Source organism: Peromyscus californicus, unplaced genomic scaffold, assembly GCF_007827085.1.
Source record: "Peromyscus californicus insignis strain IS unplaced genomic scaffold, ASM782708v3 Scaffold_13__1_contigs__length_99412109, whole genome shotgun sequence".
NCBI lineage: Eukaryota > Metazoa > Chordata > Mammalia > Rodentia > Cricetidae > Peromyscus > Peromyscus californicus.
The window spans coordinates 92,694,610-92,711,080 of record NW_026294424.1 but is presented as its reverse complement, the minus strand read 5'-3'; the positions used below and the strand labels follow the sequence as shown (position 1 = coordinate 92,711,080).

General features: G+C 42.1%; 1 protein-coding gene across 3 annotated transcripts in view; it reads right to left on the bottom strand.

The window, feature by feature from the left end:
- The window catches only part of Arhgap24 (Rho GTPase activating protein 24), a 664,750-nt gene that overhangs the window by 589,332 nt on the left and 58,947 nt on the right, over positions 1 to 16,471 (bottom strand). For 2 of the 3 annotated variants that reach the window (XM_052735534.1, XM_052735537.1), the window contains exon 1: positions 2,341 to 2,773. The exons of the other annotated variant lie outside the window; for it this stretch is intronic. The gene's annotated coding sequence lies outside the window, so the exon portion shown is untranslated. Of the gene's footprint in view, positions 1 to 2,340; positions 2,774 to 16,471 lie in introns of those variants that run through there. 3 annotated transcript variants of the gene reach the window in all.

Here is a 16,471-nt window from a genome sequence, read left to right as displayed (position 1 = left end):
AACCATCTGATGCTGTCACCTCTGCCTCCTTCCCTGGCAATCAATCCCTGTCTTAACTTTCCTGCGTTACCTTTTACTACCAGCCCCAGCACAACCACATTCCAGCCAGACTGGATTCCTCTCCATTTTAGAGTCATACCCCGGTCTTGGTTTCTCTTCTATTACTGTCAACTGGAGGAAGAAAAGCTTCATTTATTTCTTTATAAAACCAAGCTGTAGGCAAGCCTTCAGGCATTTCTTTAATTAGTGATTGATGGAGAGGAACCAGCTTAGGTTTTATTTAAAAACAAACAAACAAAAAACCATAAAGAGCAAGCCAGTGAGCAGCACCCCTCCATGGTCTCTTCATCAGCTCTTGCCTCAAGCTTCCCATCCAGTTTGAGTTCCTAACTTGGCTTTCCTCAGTGGGCTGTGACTCAGGAATAAGCCAAATACACCCTTTCCTCCCCATGTTGGTTTTGGTTATTTTATGTTTGTCACAGCGATAGTAACCCTAGAATCCCAGCCAAAGTGGGCAAGTGTACCCACCCTAATTAATACAGGCAAGACACTACCCCACAGATGTCCCAAGAGGGCCATATCCCAAGTTATCATAGATTCTTTCAAGTTGACAATTAGCACTAACTAGTATGTCCCCAAACACCATGTTCATGTCCACACTGCACATTCTTCATACTGCCCTCTGAATCCTACTCATCCATGCAGGTCATCCATTCATGTTCAATGAACTCTCAGGCTTCATGCTGCTGGAATATTCTGTTTTAGCATGTGCACATGTAGGATCAAATGTTCTGTGCGCATCATGTGCTCATATTACATTCACCGAAGAATGTGCAGTCAATAGGATGGTAACCAGCTGGCTTATTATAGAAAATAAATTAATTGAAATTTAGTTTTTAAAAACGTCATGGTACTAGTAGAGAAAAAAGTCATATACATTTTATATATGTATTGATTCTTAAAACAATTGATGCACTAGACATTTCTCATCATCTAATTATCTCAAGTGAGAAAGGTTACTGGCACAGGGTGTTCTAAAGGACTTCTAGGAATATTCATTATTAATTTACTCTAAAGGAAATAAGTCAAGTCAAATCTAAATAGATCCATTTGTAACCCATGTGGTCTGGAAAAGTGTCCGCCAAAGGACCATGTGTTAAAGACCCGGTCACTGGCCTCTCACGATCATGAACTGACAGAACCTTTAAGAGGCTCGGTGGGAAGGAAGCCAATGGCAGGAGGTGTGCCTCAAGGAATGCTGGGATTTCCCTCTCTGCCCTTTCAATTCCTAGGCGCCTTAGGATGAGGAGGGCCCTCCTCCAATGCCGCATCTCTACTCCCTGAAACTGTGGAGCAGCTAATCACAGGATGAGATCTCCGAAAGCTGAGTCACCAAATAAGCCTTTCCTCCTCTTCACCCTTGAAGCCGATTGACTCCAGCACTGGGTTACAGTAACATACTGCTGACTGAAATAAAGCCTGACAGATCAGTTGAATATGAGAATGAACGCGGCAGACTTTACAGTTACTCCCTTAGAAAACCTGCATTTTCTAAGATCTGTACTAGCTAGTTAAAAGGGAACTCTTCAATCCTACAAAACAATGCCCTTGTTTGATAGACGAATAAATGAAATTTTTCTAGTACTTAAAAAAATACCATTTCAGAAAAAGGAAGTAGCTACATAGAAGCAGTGGGTATTCCAACTATATCTTCTCTGTCTCCTGCCAGGAAAAGTCTAAGGAAGTGTTTCCTAGGCTAGGGAGATGGCTCAACTGCGCGCAGTGCGAGCTTGAGGGCCTGCATTTGATCCCAGAATATATTTAAACCGCTGAGTGTGGTAGCACGAGCCATTATCCCAGTTCAGGGAAGGCAGAGGCACGCTGATCACTGGAGCCTACCGTCCAGCCAGCCTGACTGATGGCAAGTTCAAAGGCAATGAGAAAGTCTAAGTCAAAAATAGCATGGGTGGCATCTGAGGAATGGTGCTTAGAGTTGACATCTGGATTCTATATGCACGTACACACATGTGCACATGTGCATCTGTGTACATACATACACGTACAATTCACTTGCGTGTACATGCTTACACAGCCACAAAGGAAGATTTTATTAAAGAAATTATTTCTCGTATAGTACTGAAAGCTACAGCATCTACCATGGCTAAAGAAAAGCATTTAACATCTTTTTTTTTTTTTTTAATGCCCAAATTCCCTCCCTGCATGCACGTCTCTACTTCTGCTTTGTCAAGGACATTAACTGAGCTGAAGCAAGGGTAAAGCACGGAGAAAGCAAGGCTGAAGGCAGGAAAGGAGAACACGCACTTTGACAAAGAAACTTACATTTTGTATTTCGAAAGTCCACAGGCGATGCAAGCCTGTAAATACGAAGACAGAAAACAGGCTTCTGTGTGCTTCCTCCCCCTTCCATTTCCCTTTCAGCCTCTTCTTTCTTTCCTGAACCTTCCAGCCCAAAAGGCTTTAAAATGAGTCAGCTGGCATCCATACCCATGCAGACCTGAGGCTTGCTGTGGGGGGTCAGGCTCTGTGTTCCACAGGGGAGAGTCCCATCTACTGCTCTGTCGGGAAGACTCGTCACATTCACCTTGTACTGCGGTTGGCCTTTTCAGAGCAAAGGAGGGAGCAGATACACGTAAGAGCTCCAGATACAAGTCCGGAACAAAGTCTTCAGAGAAACCAAGTTGCTTTGTTTTAAAAAAGCTGAAGGGAAAGCTAGGTATGGTGGTGCTTGTCTGTCATCCCAGAGTTTGGGAGGCTGGAGCAGGACCAGGAGATTAAAGGCAGCCTAAGATACAGAGTGAATTTGAGAAACTTGCCTAGGCCACCTGGGATCCTGTCTGGGGAAAAGGAAAAAAAAAAAAAAAAAAAAAGGTAAAGGGGGAGAATTCTTGTTCTTGCTTTCTCCTAAATGATATTTGCAGAGGATGTAGAGAAAGAAACAGAAGGAAGGTGAGGCCCATAAGCCAAAGGGGGTGGGAAGAGTAGAAATTCTTCAGTGACAAAATAAAGGTGCATTTTATTTAATAGTAACAGTCATTTGTGTCACAGAAATGTAAACCTATCCTCTGAGTCCCTATGAAATCCTCAGTCAATTAATTCTATTTGCTAATCAGTGTCTTATGTAAGTGACATTTAGGAGAAACTAAGGAGATGAGAATATCATGTCTGGGTCAACACATCACACTATAGGAATTCAGGATGAGAGAAAAACCCAATCTCATGGGGAGACCATCAACATTTGTCACAGTAATGCAGGCATGTTTGAAGGTTAATATTGTCAACTTGACAGGATGTATAGCCAGCCACTCAGGAAATAAGCCCTCTAGGCATGCCCATGAGGGATTATCTGAATTAGGTTAACTGGAGTGAGAAGGCCTGCCCTAACTCTGGGCAGCACCATCCCATATGTTGGGGTTCTGAACTGAATTAAAAAAAAGAGAAAGCAAGGTTAACAACAGCATTCATCTCTCTCCACTTCCTGTCTGCATATGCAATGTGACCAGCTGTCATCTCTCTCTACTTCCTGTCTGTGTATGTGATGTGACCAGCTGTCAGCTCTCTGCTTCCTGGCTGTGTATGTGATGTGACCAGCTGTCAGCTCTCTCTGCTTCCTGTCTGTGTATGTGATGTGACCAGCTTCCTCAAGCACCTGCCTCCCTGACTTTCTCACAATGGAGGATCATACCACAGATCTTGAGCTAACGCCACTTTCCCTTCCTTGAGTTCCTCATGTACTTTGCCATAGCAATGGGACACATGACTCATACTGCATGCAAACCTACCACCTTGGGTTTGGACTCTACTTCAGTCCCTTGCCCAGCTACATTACAGGAAGTATGGCCTTTTCCACCTCTATCCTCTACCTGTAATGTAAGCATAATGACATTGCACACATTGTGTGGTAGCCCTTATCAAGTACCCCTGAACTTTAGTTACACACTTTATTAAAGTATTCTGCAAACTTCTGAACATCAGATCCTTCCTGTGTCTACGTCAGTCCCACCATGATCAGGAGCACATGGAGGGGACTGTGCTATGCCTAGAATTTCTCTCTTCATCTCTGCTGTGTGGTTGCCTGGGGAACTCAAAGCAATCGTAAGCAGGAGCCTGGGGAGGAGTTAATGTGTCCAATCCTGGTTACCCCAGGCTGGCTGCTCAGGACGAAAGCTGAAGAACGACAGAAAATGACTAGAATTGAGAGCTGAACTCAACCAATCCCAACAGATGCTGAGGTGGTAGTCAGAGCCACAGACCACAGACGCACAGAGCCACCACCCCCATACTGTGGTCCCAGTCCTGGTCTGGTCTCTGGAGACAGCCTGAGCTGAAGGTCTGTGATCTAATCCTTTCTGGTGCCTTGGATTCAGCTAGCCCAGGAGTTGATTTTTTTTTTTCTAAGCAGCCACTTTGTAGTCTGATGCCTATTGCTATTAGAATCTACTTGTTGTCACAAAGTTCACTAGAACAAGGAAGGCCACTCCATCTTCAAACTGCTCCTAATAATGTTGAGTTGCTATTGATAATGAACACAGGATTTATGAGTGCCCAGGAAATTCATCACTATTCTCTGATTAGGACTCCACGGAACCCTCTCCTTTAGACAATGTTTTTATGTTACTTGAACCTTTCTCTGTGGATCCTAAAGGGGCAAGCAGGCCTGGCCCAGTGAGAGAGTATGAAGCTGGTGCCTGACAGTTTCCTTGACACTTCTGCCTAGGAGACTTTCTGATGGGATTAAACTCCGAGGGAAAAGAAAATGGTATTTTTCCAATTACTAGCCTCAAGCTCATGCCTGCATTGAACTGTTTCTACCTCCTGCCTGCCTTCCCTCAACTGTCTCTTCTAAAGACATGACCATTGCTTAATTAGCTCCATCTTTTGCTATTTTTCTCCTTATTAAATAAACTCATTTTAGCAGTTCATGCCTAACCATCTCTTCTTATAATTTTGTTTCAAGAAATAGTTGAAGCTTCATGTTTGATTTATAAGTGCTGGGAAAAATAACCAAAAACCCTTGAAGAGTAAGAAGTGATAAATCTACTCAGTGTTTGGAAAGGACATAGGTTGTTCACCATATCACTCAATTCATAAGCATAAGAATCGCTCCTGTGTGGTGACACATAGCTTTAGCCACAGCACTTAGGAGGCAGAAGACCTCTAAGAGTTAGTGGCCAGCCTGATCTATGTAGCCAGTTCTAGACCAGCTAGAACTACACAGTGAGAACCTGTCTAAAAACTAACAACAAACAAACAAAACACATTTTCCAACTTAGGAGAAAACAATTATAGACAGATGGCAAACCATTAAGGACATAAAAAACAATTGTGCCAAGTGTCTGAGTTACTGTTCTGCTGCTGTGAGGAGAACACCTGTTTTACTTTGCTTGAACATTTTAAGAGTGTGGTGGCTTGAATTGGAATGTCCCTCATAGGCTCTCATGTTTGAATGCTTGGTCCCTGGTTAGTGGAACTGTTTGGGAAGGATTAGGATGTGTGGCCTTGTTGGAGTTGTTGTGTTGCTGGGGGTGGGCTTTGTGGTTTTGAAAGTCCACTCCAGGCCCATTCTCTCTCTCTCTCTCTCTCTCTCTCTCTCTCTCTCTCTCTCTCTCTCTCTCTCCCTGTACCTTATGATCAGGTATCAGCTCTCAGCTATTGCTCTAGTACCATGCCTGCCTGTCTGCTGGTTACCATGCTCCCTGCCATGATGATAATGAATTAACTCTCTGAAACTGTAAGCAGACCCCCAATTAAATTTTTTTTGTTTACCTGTAAACAGAGTTAACTGGAATCCAAGCTCATTGATTAAAATTTAAAAGGCTGTGGAGAGACAGAATCAATGGTCTGTTTGAGATAAACTAACAAAGTCATATTTCTATTTCTCTAAGACAGTGGATCTCAACCTGTGAGTCACATATCAGACATCCTGGCATATTTACACTACAATTCATAACAGCAGCAAAATTACAGTTATGAAATAGCAAGACACGCTAAGACATGGCTTCTTATCTCCCCTGTAGGACCACCAGCAAAACACTAGATAGAGAACTCACGAGCAGAAAGTCTTTAAAACCCTCACGTGTCTTGAATTTGAGTTCTTTCACTTATTCTTCATTAGCACCCAAAGCCCTAGACAAACAGTTTGGAGGTCTGATATTGTCATCACTGATATTGAGGCACAAATGACTTTGCTTCTTTCACATCATGCTCAGGCCCTGGATGACAATAAACTAACAAGCTAATGCCACTTAGAGCCATCCATGTTCCAAACACTCTAGAGCCAGAGTGATCTTCAGTTCTAGGCCAGCTTGGGCTACACAGAAAGACTGTCTCAGAACGGCAAATAATAAGCATCCATGTCATGAACCATGAGGCTGTATATTCTCCAAGTATTTAATGACCCAAAGCAGTCTTCAGACTTAGTACAACCCTAACCAAAATCTCAGTGGCAGTTGGTGAAAAAAAATTACTGTGTCCTCACATTCATATGCAATTCAAGGGGATAGCAATAAGTAAAATAATCCTGAAAACAAAAAAATGAAGCCGAAAGATTCACACTTCATGATTCTAAAACATATTAAAAATTCATTAATAAAAAAAGATATTGGCATAAACACAGAATTAGAGACCACTGGAATAGGACAAAGGGCACAGAAGTAAGCCCACCTGCTGTGGAATGTTCTGTATGGCAAATGTGTTGCTAATTAGTTAATAAATAAAACACTGATTGGCCATTGGCTAGGCAGGAAGTGTAGGCGGGACAAGGAGGAGAATAAAGCTGGGAAGTGGAAGGCTGAGTCAGAGAGACGCTGCCAGCCGCCACGATGAGAAACAGAATGTGAAGATACCGGTAAGCCACGAGCCATGTGGCAAGGTATAGATGAATGGAAATGGATTAATTTAAGCTGTAAGAGCAGTTAGCAAGAAGGCCTGCCACGGCCATACAGTTTGTAACCAATATAAGTCTCTGTGTTTACTTGGTTGGGTCTGAGGGGCTGTGGGACTGGCAGGTGATAGAGATTTGTCCTGACTGTGGGCCAGGCAGGAAAACTTAAGCTACACCCACCCATCATTGTTCAAGGGTGCCATGACACTTGGCACCGATGGGAAAAGGACAGCAGTTTTAATAAGTGCTGGGGAGCTGTGCATCCATTGGGGGAGAAGTAGTTTCTATATTTAATATCATGCACAGGAAATGAACTCTACCTGGAAGGACCCAAGTTCATTACTCTTCTCACTGCTGTAACAAAATCCTTGACAAGAAGCCATTTAGCAGATGAAATATTGACTCAGGCTTTGGGAGGCTATGGCCTGTCACAGTGGGGAAGGCATTGTGGTAGGAGGGGCAGGCAGCTGCAGCAGTGGGAATGTGAGATAGACTGGGAACGAGGCTGGCCCACAACCTTGGAGTCTCGCCCCTCCGTCCCCCAAAGCAATCTACTTTCCCCAGATAGGCCTCATCTAAAAGTTCTACATCATGTGAAGAACATTTCAAACTCAAACCAAAACATTCTACCCAAGCTCCCAGAAGCCCACAGTCATCTGATAACATAAAATTCACCCAGCCTAGCTTACAGGGTTCCTACAGTCTTAACAGAGTCCACATTAATCAGAAGCCCAAAATTCCTTCTGAGACTCAGGGCAAACTCTTAACTGAGCCCCTGCCAAGCCTAAGACAAGTTCCTAACTTCCAAAATACTATGGCACAGAATAAATGTTCCCATTGAGAAAGGGAGGAATGAGAACAGCCAGGAAAGACAGACCCAATGAAAGACCTAAAGTCAGCCACGCCAACACCAAAGCCTGCAGATCCATGACCTGCATGTCCAGTGGTCCGCATGAGTTAACCGGCCACACACTTGGTGAATATCGACATTCCCCCGAGGTGTCTTTACTCAATGACACTAACACTTCTCATGAGACCAATGACTCACAGAACCATGACCTTATCACAGAACCTCATCATGAGAATGGGTTTCTCCAAGGTGGATAAGTCACTTAAACAAATCCACATCTATGATGGAATAGTTCCTAAACAATGCTTGTTCCCTCTACAATTCCTATTCAGTGGACAAGGACCACAGAAATGGTCCACCGAGGATCGCCTAGAGGGAACACCTTCAAGTCCACTTTAGCTGTCCCTGTCCCTCTTTCAGTACTTCTGTCTCATGTTAAAAGCCCCCATTGTCCTTCCCTAGAGTAGTGCAGTAGCATGATTAAGTGGCTTTCCTCAGTCTGGCTTGCTTCTGACTCCTCCCCCTAATTGCTGCCAAATGACGTTCCTAAAATATAAATCTTTTCCATTCTCTGCTTACAAATCCTTCTACTGGTCCCTATGATTTTCACATTAGAGTAATCCTCTACTCACATGCAAAGCCTTTTGGGACTGGTTGTCTTTCCCTCTAACTTTTCCCATCAATCATTCACATGATTAGTGGGTTTGTAATTCTTTAAACATGTGCACTCCTTCGGACTTCCCTCCACTCAAATGTCTTCTCTCCCATTTCTAAGCTACCTCCTGTTTACAATGTCATACTCAGCTGGAAAGCATCCTACCTCTGGACGCATTCCATAGTCCTTCCTGCCTCAGTCTGATCTGGGCTCTCATGATAACCTTTAGTCACAGGGCTACAATAACTGACTGTACATGTGAACTTCTCTATCAGACTCTAAAGACCTTTCTCCTCAACCATCTATGTCTCTCTTCATCTAACCAGGCCCTAAAACACCAGCTGGCAGACTTGGTCAGTGAGAGCTGGTGGGCAGGTTATACAGGGAAAGGGAACACAAACAACTTGCCTTGCTTCTGCATCTAGACATTATGGATGAAGGGGCTGAAAGATTTTAAAAGTCAAAATACCAGCAAGTTTGCAGTGGAGCAGTTTGTCACAGAAATTGCTACATAAACAAGATCTGAACAATAGCAATAATAATAAACATGGTAACACAGAAGGGAGGGGATTTCATGCCCTGGCCCCCACCGCCACTCCTCCACCTCTGGTTAAGGAACTATAGACAACTGATGACATCTGAGAGAGGGAGCATTCGCCTCCTCAGGGGACAAGCCCCCTGCTTGGTTGTCCTTTACAAAGCAGTCAGCCCTGAAACTATATATACACCACCAACAAAAACAGACTCAGCAGGTTTTTAAAATTTACTTGTGCATGCATATACATGCAGTAACAACCAGGAGTGCAGTGGCTATCAGTATGAAAGTAAGGGGGATATGGAAGGGGTTAGGAGGGGACATGAGAGGACCTGGGGGGAGGAGAGGGGAGGGGAAAGTGCAGTAATTATATTTTAACCAAAAGTATATTAAAATTCAAAATGAAAGAAAAGACACATTCTAAGATGGTATGGGACTTCACATTTACATGTGGAAAAGGTAGTTGTGAGAAAGTCACAGGTTGACACCTCACTTATTTACCCTGCTGTGGATATCGTTCTGTATTAATAAAATGCTAATTGGCCAGTAGCCAGGCAGGAAGTATAGGTGGGACAAGGAGAGAAGAAGGCTAAGTCAGGAGATGCTACCAGCCACTGCCATGAGTACCAACATGTAAGATGGTGGTAAGCCACTAGCCATGTGGCAAGGTATAGATTTATAGAAATGGGTTAATTTAAGATGTAAGAACTAGATAGCAAGAAGCCTGAGCCATTAGGCCAGTTTAAATAATACAAGCATCTGTGTGTTTATTTTATAAGTGGGCTGCAGGACTGCCAAGGCTTGGCGGGAACTGGAGAGAAACTCTCCAGCTACATTACCCTGTGGGGCATTCACCAGGATAGGAATCCTGGGAGAGGAACGTTTGTGGCAAGGATGATGATGTCACTGAAACTCTATGAAGAACACAGTACGAGGCAGACAATGGCACAGTCCAGATGCCACTGGATTCAGAAGAAAGGTGAGCTCTCGGGTCATATGTGGAAGGAATGTCCTTGGAAGGATCAGATTTTTGTCTGGATCTCTCACACCAGGAGGGAGGTCATGGACAGAAAGGAAGGGATGAGGGTAGGGAAGGGTGAGATGAAGGGCACAGATAAATCACAGAAGCCAGATGACCTGCTCATCGTGGGGCTGTGGCTACAAATGATGCTCAGCCAGAGCCTTCGCCATCGAGTGGGAACAGGCTTAGATCTGAATTTCAACAAGTTTATTTAAAATACATGAGACACTTCAGGAAAAAGCAATCAAAAGCCCCACATACTTTTCTCTCGGTTATTGCACTGAGCGTGAATGCTCACTACACTTTATGTTCTTCCTTAAAATAAGGCAAGTCTCTCCTCAGGCAGGTTAAGGGAGTTGGGGGTGGGAGGTAGGAAAGGAGACATTAGCGAACACTGAGACAGGCTGTGAGGATTTTTAGATGAGATATTCGTGTTCAACTAACCTGTCATCACGGAAGAAAGAGGGAAGGAGGGGGGAAGGAAGAGGGGAGGAGGGGGAGAAACAGGGGGAGGTTGAGGCGAGAGGGAGGGAAGAAAGAAGGAATGAATGGTAAAGGAGGGAGGGAAGAAGAGAAGGCCTTGAGTAGAAAACAGAAAAGAATGGATCTGTAGATTTATTCGAATTATTTAGGAGTCAGCATAACTTAATAAAGACTGCCCTCAGAACTTACATTTGTGTGAGTTTGTGATACAAAGGACACATTGCCATGAAAACTGAAATGACTCAATGTCTGGTGAAATGTCTTATGCGTTGGGGAGACTGACACACTCACTTACTTAGTCTGTTCATGACCTCCATAAAAGAAATATTATTTTGGCACTGACATGACAAGAAATCTTAATTTTTTTATTAGATTTCTCATTTAAATGAAGAGACAACCCTCTGATTAAATACATCAAGGTGCCCTTTCACAGGAGTATAATTTGTAAAGCTCATTCGTACACTGGAGTTTTTGACCTGTAGACTCTCTAGTGTTTACCTGAGAGTGTCACAGAGGAAGGTCGTCACACCCAGGTCCACCTAAACTGACTTAGAGCACACTGACATTTTCAAGGGAAGAAAGGCTTGTTTCCATTCACCATTTCAGAAGGCTCACAGACAACTAGCTCCATTGTTCTTGGGCTGTGGGAAGGCAGGAAGCCTGTGGAAGGACAATGTTGGTTACCTCATGGAGGTGAGAGAGGAGGGTGGGGCAGAGGAGGGGCTGAGGACAAGACATACCTTTTCCCTATCCTAGGTCACAGCTTCAAAGCTGGGAGGTCACCACCTCCCAACAGTGCATTCAGCTGTGAAGTCATCAGCGGAGTATCCCTTGATATAGATGACACAAGTGTGCATATGTGTGTGTATGTGCACGCGCATGTGTGTGTGTGTGTGTGTGTGTGTGTGTGTGTGTGTGTGTGTGTTTAATTACACCACAAAGCATGTAAACAACATGGGAGCCCAAATGCATATGCAACACTAGTCACAACGATGGAGTACACCTTCTTTTCTTGGATTTCTCATTAACTCAGCTAATAATGAAGTAAAGCATGATCCTATTATCCAACCCCTTGCCTTACGGTGATTTTACACACTGCTAACCAAGGTTTCCAATGGAAAGTCAGATTGTTGTGTTAGAACAGAATGGAGAGAGAGGCAGAGAGTGCCTGTGACATACAGCTGAAGAGAAAAAGGCAAGTTTTGATATGATACTGATATAGTAACTCCAGAAAGCCCAATTACTAGAGACAATCAGTTTCTAAATTGGCTACGAGGTCCAGCTTAGACTGAGCTTGTTGACAATCTAAGTTTTTAATGTGTTTGATGTAGAGAACCCTGCAGGCTGTTTCTGCTAATAGAGCTGGTGAAACATGCTAGGCAGAGATGACAGCTGCATGCGGGCTGAGGCATTGTGTCCGCTCCCAGCCTCCATCGCATCTCAGCTTAGGGCAAATGCAACAAAGGTTTGTAATACACTGATCTTCTTGCTGATGAAACTTAACGATTTCACTCAACCAGGTTGGAAAGTATAGATAATTAATGATGGCATATGAAGTTTCACAAGATTGAAAAGACCATGAACCAAAATTCATCTTAAGGGAACTTTTTTCTAGCATACAATATTCCATTAGAAAGAGAGCTGGGTGGTTCACAATTGTTCACAAAGAACAGATCTGCTATGGTGGCTCAAAATACGTTCTCATCTAAGTACAGCGATAAAAAGTAATGAAAACAAGTAGATACCATTGTAACTATTTCAGCCACTGCACTGGACATACTTGATACACTCTGTCATTCTCACTTTTTACTCATAGAGGAGAGAGGCCCCAGTGCCATATTCAAGAACAGATATTGCTTAAATCCAAACTTTGACACTAAGCCTATATGCCTGAAAAGTAAATATTTTTCACCAATATATTTATAATAAACAAGTTATAAATTTATAACACATTGGAAACATATTAACTTTTGAAATAATGTAACAAATGGACTTCTGTAAATAATCATGGTTGTACTATCAATACATGAGAATTTATGATCCAAGTTAACATTACATACTATTTGAAATTTGAAAATATCTTTGTGAATGTTGGTATACTTGAATTCTTGTTTGAATATATGTGAATATTAGAGTTTCATATGACTAATGTGTCTCCTTGTTTGTTCACACAGTTCAGGAAATAATACTTTTTTATTCATACTTCTTTCCAAAGAACAATGTGAGATAATATTGCACTTTTTAAAATTTGTTTATTTATTTATTTATTTATTTATTTATTTAGGTTTTTTGAGACAGGGTTTCTCTGTGTAACTTTGGCGCCTGTCCTGGAACTCACTCTGTAGCCCAGGCTGGCCTTGAACTCATCGAGATCCACCTGCCTCTGCCTCCCGAGTGCTGGGATTAAAGGCATGTGCCACCACCGCCCAGCTGATACAGCACTTCTTATATTTAAAAATAGTCATCATTATTAACTCCAAATGTCCATCTTAACTTTTATCTTAGCTTCTTTTAACCAGTAGAAATATGTGGAATCTTTTAGATGTTGAGCAGAAAGCCCAAACCCTTCCTATCTTCCTTCCACCTCTAGTTCAGCAACAGGTGACAAGTTCTCTTGAAAACTTGAGAAACATCTAAAAGGCTCCTCTACCCTGTGTGAATATGAAATCAAACTCGCCAAAGTCAATGGGGTTTGTATAGAATCTCTACCTCCAAAACAATGTCCTATGGTCAAAAACAGTCCTTGTGCCTCCCACCTTCTCCTAAGAAAAGAAAGAAGTGGTATACATGTCCAATGACCCATTTTTTCTTAGAAGTCTTCCTAAAGGGCCGGCTTTTGTCTTGGAAGTCTTGGAGCTCTGGTAAGACTGGGACAGCCCAACCACCTGAGGGAGAATGGAGAGGGGTTCGGGCTGGAAATTCAGGATGTATCTTTCCTGTGTTCAATACTGACTGAGAAGATGGGGGCCTTCGGGGGGAGCCTCAGCTACTGCTCAGTGAGAGAACGAATGGATGAGTGTTGCATGCAAGCAGACAGACAAGAACTTGCTTCTTTCAGGGGAGAGAAGGAGCTGGTAGAGTCCTCAGGAAGAGGGCTAGCCTAGATGGTTGGCCGGACTGATAGATAAGGACCCTTTACTCTCTGCGATCCACCAATAAAAACTGGGAGAAGTTGCTATATTGCTTGACATACAAATTTCAATACAAGTCAAGAAAAATGAAGAATCCCACAAAATTGTTCTGAACAAAGAGGAAGCTAAACCCTTAGAGATGAATTCAAATGAAACAGTAGTATTTCCCTGAAAGAGAATTCAAAATAGCTCTCATGAAGACATTTAGCAAAGTCAAAAGAATAATGCATGGGCAGAGAATTTTACCTGATTGAGAGAAAATACTTAACTCTTCTAAACAACAACAACACAACATCAAACTGGAGAAAAAAAATAACTAAGCTTTTAAAAACAACTAGAAGGAGTTAGACAAATCCTAGATCAGGCAGAAGAAAATGTTCATGCACTTAGAGAAGTTGCTGAAAATAATTTAAAGGAGCAAAAGGAAATGGAAAATATGGGAAGCATAAGATTCTTAAGCTCGGAATGGCATCAAATAGACCAATGTATGAAATGTGAAAGAACACAAGGAAAAGAAAGAAACCAAAGGCCAGAGCTTAAGTGAAAAACAACTTAACACCTCTAACCTGTCCAAATATGGGGAAGAAAACGGTTATCTACGATCAGAAAGCCCAAAGGACAATTAATAAGTTGTACCCAAAGAAATCCACCCCAGATGCTTTATGTTAAAATAGACAAGTGCCAAAATAAAATTTGAAACTCAAAAATTGACGCTTCAGATGTGCAGGCACCTCCATAAACTCTGGTTAGTTGCTGTTATTGTTGTTGTTCTTTCGGTTTGTTTTAGGAAGATTCTTTGATAGTGAGAAAGGAGTTGATAATAATGAATTATTTCAGTGGCCCATTCTCATCTCCACATAGGTCATCCAAACTGAAAAGAAACATTAACTCTCAATTGAATACACCATAGGCCTAGTGGAGCTAACAGTTATAAATAAAATATTCCACCCAACAGAACTATATGTTTTCCTCATCAGCCCAAAGACCTTTCTCTAAAACAGATCACAATCTAGTCCACAAATCAAACCTTATTGTCTTAGTTACTCTTCAGTTGTTGTGAAAAAAAATACCTTGACCAAGGATACTTATAAAAGAAAGCATTGAATTTGTAAGTTTGTAGTCACAGAGGCTTAGGGTCCATGACCATGGATGGGAGGAGTGTGGCAGCAGGCTGGCGTGGCACTGGAGCAGTAGCTGAGAGCTCACACATTGAGACAAAATCCCTAGGAGAGGGAGAGCTAACTGGGAATGGTGCAGGCTTTTGACACCTTAAAGTCCACCCCCAGTGACACACCTTCTCCAATAATGCTACACCTCCTAATCTGTCCCAAATGGTTCCACCAACTGGGTACCAAGCATTCAAAAACATGAGCCTATGGGTGCCATTCTCATTCAAATCACCACACTTACCAAATACAGAAGAATCAAAATGACCTTTTGTGTCTAATCAGATCATAGCCAGATCAATAGCAAGGAAAATTACAGGAAGTGTGCAAATACATGAAGACTGAACAGTGTACTCTTGAATGATAATGAGTCACAGAAGAAATTGGGGAGAAAATGAAAAGTTCCAAAATTAAGAGGAAATGGTGGTACAACTTACTAGAAACTGAGGTGCAGGTGAGGCAGTTCCGAGAGAAAAGTTTATAGTCATGAATGTTTGCATTAAAAAATCAGAAATATCTCAAACATCCTAATGACACACCTCAAGGTCATAGAGAAACAAGAACACTCCAAACCCTGAAGCAATAGACAGATCGGGCAGGAGTTAATGAAATGAAGACTTGGGGAACAATCCCTAGAACTGGCCAGAGTTGGCTCTCTGATAAAGTAAGATTTACAAACCCTTAGTCACACTAGCTAAAAGAAAGAGAAAGAAAGCCCAATGTAATCAAGCAGGAGAGGAGAAGGGGGCTTACTATATTATCCAGTGAAATACAGAGAATTATTATATGCACTTTGGAAACATATTCAGAAAACTTGGAAAATCTAGAAAACATGGATGAATTCCTAAATGACCTACCAAGATTAAACCTGAAGACAGAAACAACTTAAACAAACCTATAACAATCAATTAAATCAAAACAATAAGACAAAAGCTGGCAAACCAGTTCAGGACCAAATGGATTCACTGCTACAGTCTGTCAAACATGTAAAAGTTGACACCAATGCTCCTCAAACTGCCCCTTAACATAAATGGTGAAGGAGTATCACCAAACTCACCCTACAAAACCAGCATTGTTTTAATACCAAAGCTGGATAACAAGAAAACAAAGGAACTGTAGACCAATTCCCCAGTGAACATAAATGCAAAACGTCCCAATGAAATTCTTGCAAATTCAATTCAAAAATACATAAAGAAGACTATCATGACCAAATATTTGTTCTGGGACTGCAATTGCTAGTCATACATACATCAGTAAGTATAAATCAGAAAACAAAAGGACTTAAAGACAGAAAAGGTCATTTCAATTCATGCAGGAAAGGTCTCAAAATTCATTGATGATAAAATCCCTGAAGCAACAGGGAGCAGAAGGAATATACCTCAACATGTAAGACTAAATGTGACGAAACCATTAGCCTGCATGATACTCTATGAGGCAAACTGAGAGCATGTCCTCCAAAGTCTGGAAAAGGACAATGTTGCCTACTCTCTTCACTTACAATGTCAGAACTCTTTTTTTTTTTAAAACGAAAATAGATTCTTCTCTCATACAATACATCTAGACCACAGTTTCCCCTCACTCTATTCCTCCCAGCTACCTCCCCCCAACCCCATCCCCTTCATTCCCTTCAGAAAAGAACAAGCCTCCAAGAGACAGCAACCAAACACAAGACAAGATACAATAAGAGAAGGCAAAGGCCCTCACATGAAGCTGGACAAGGCAACCCAAT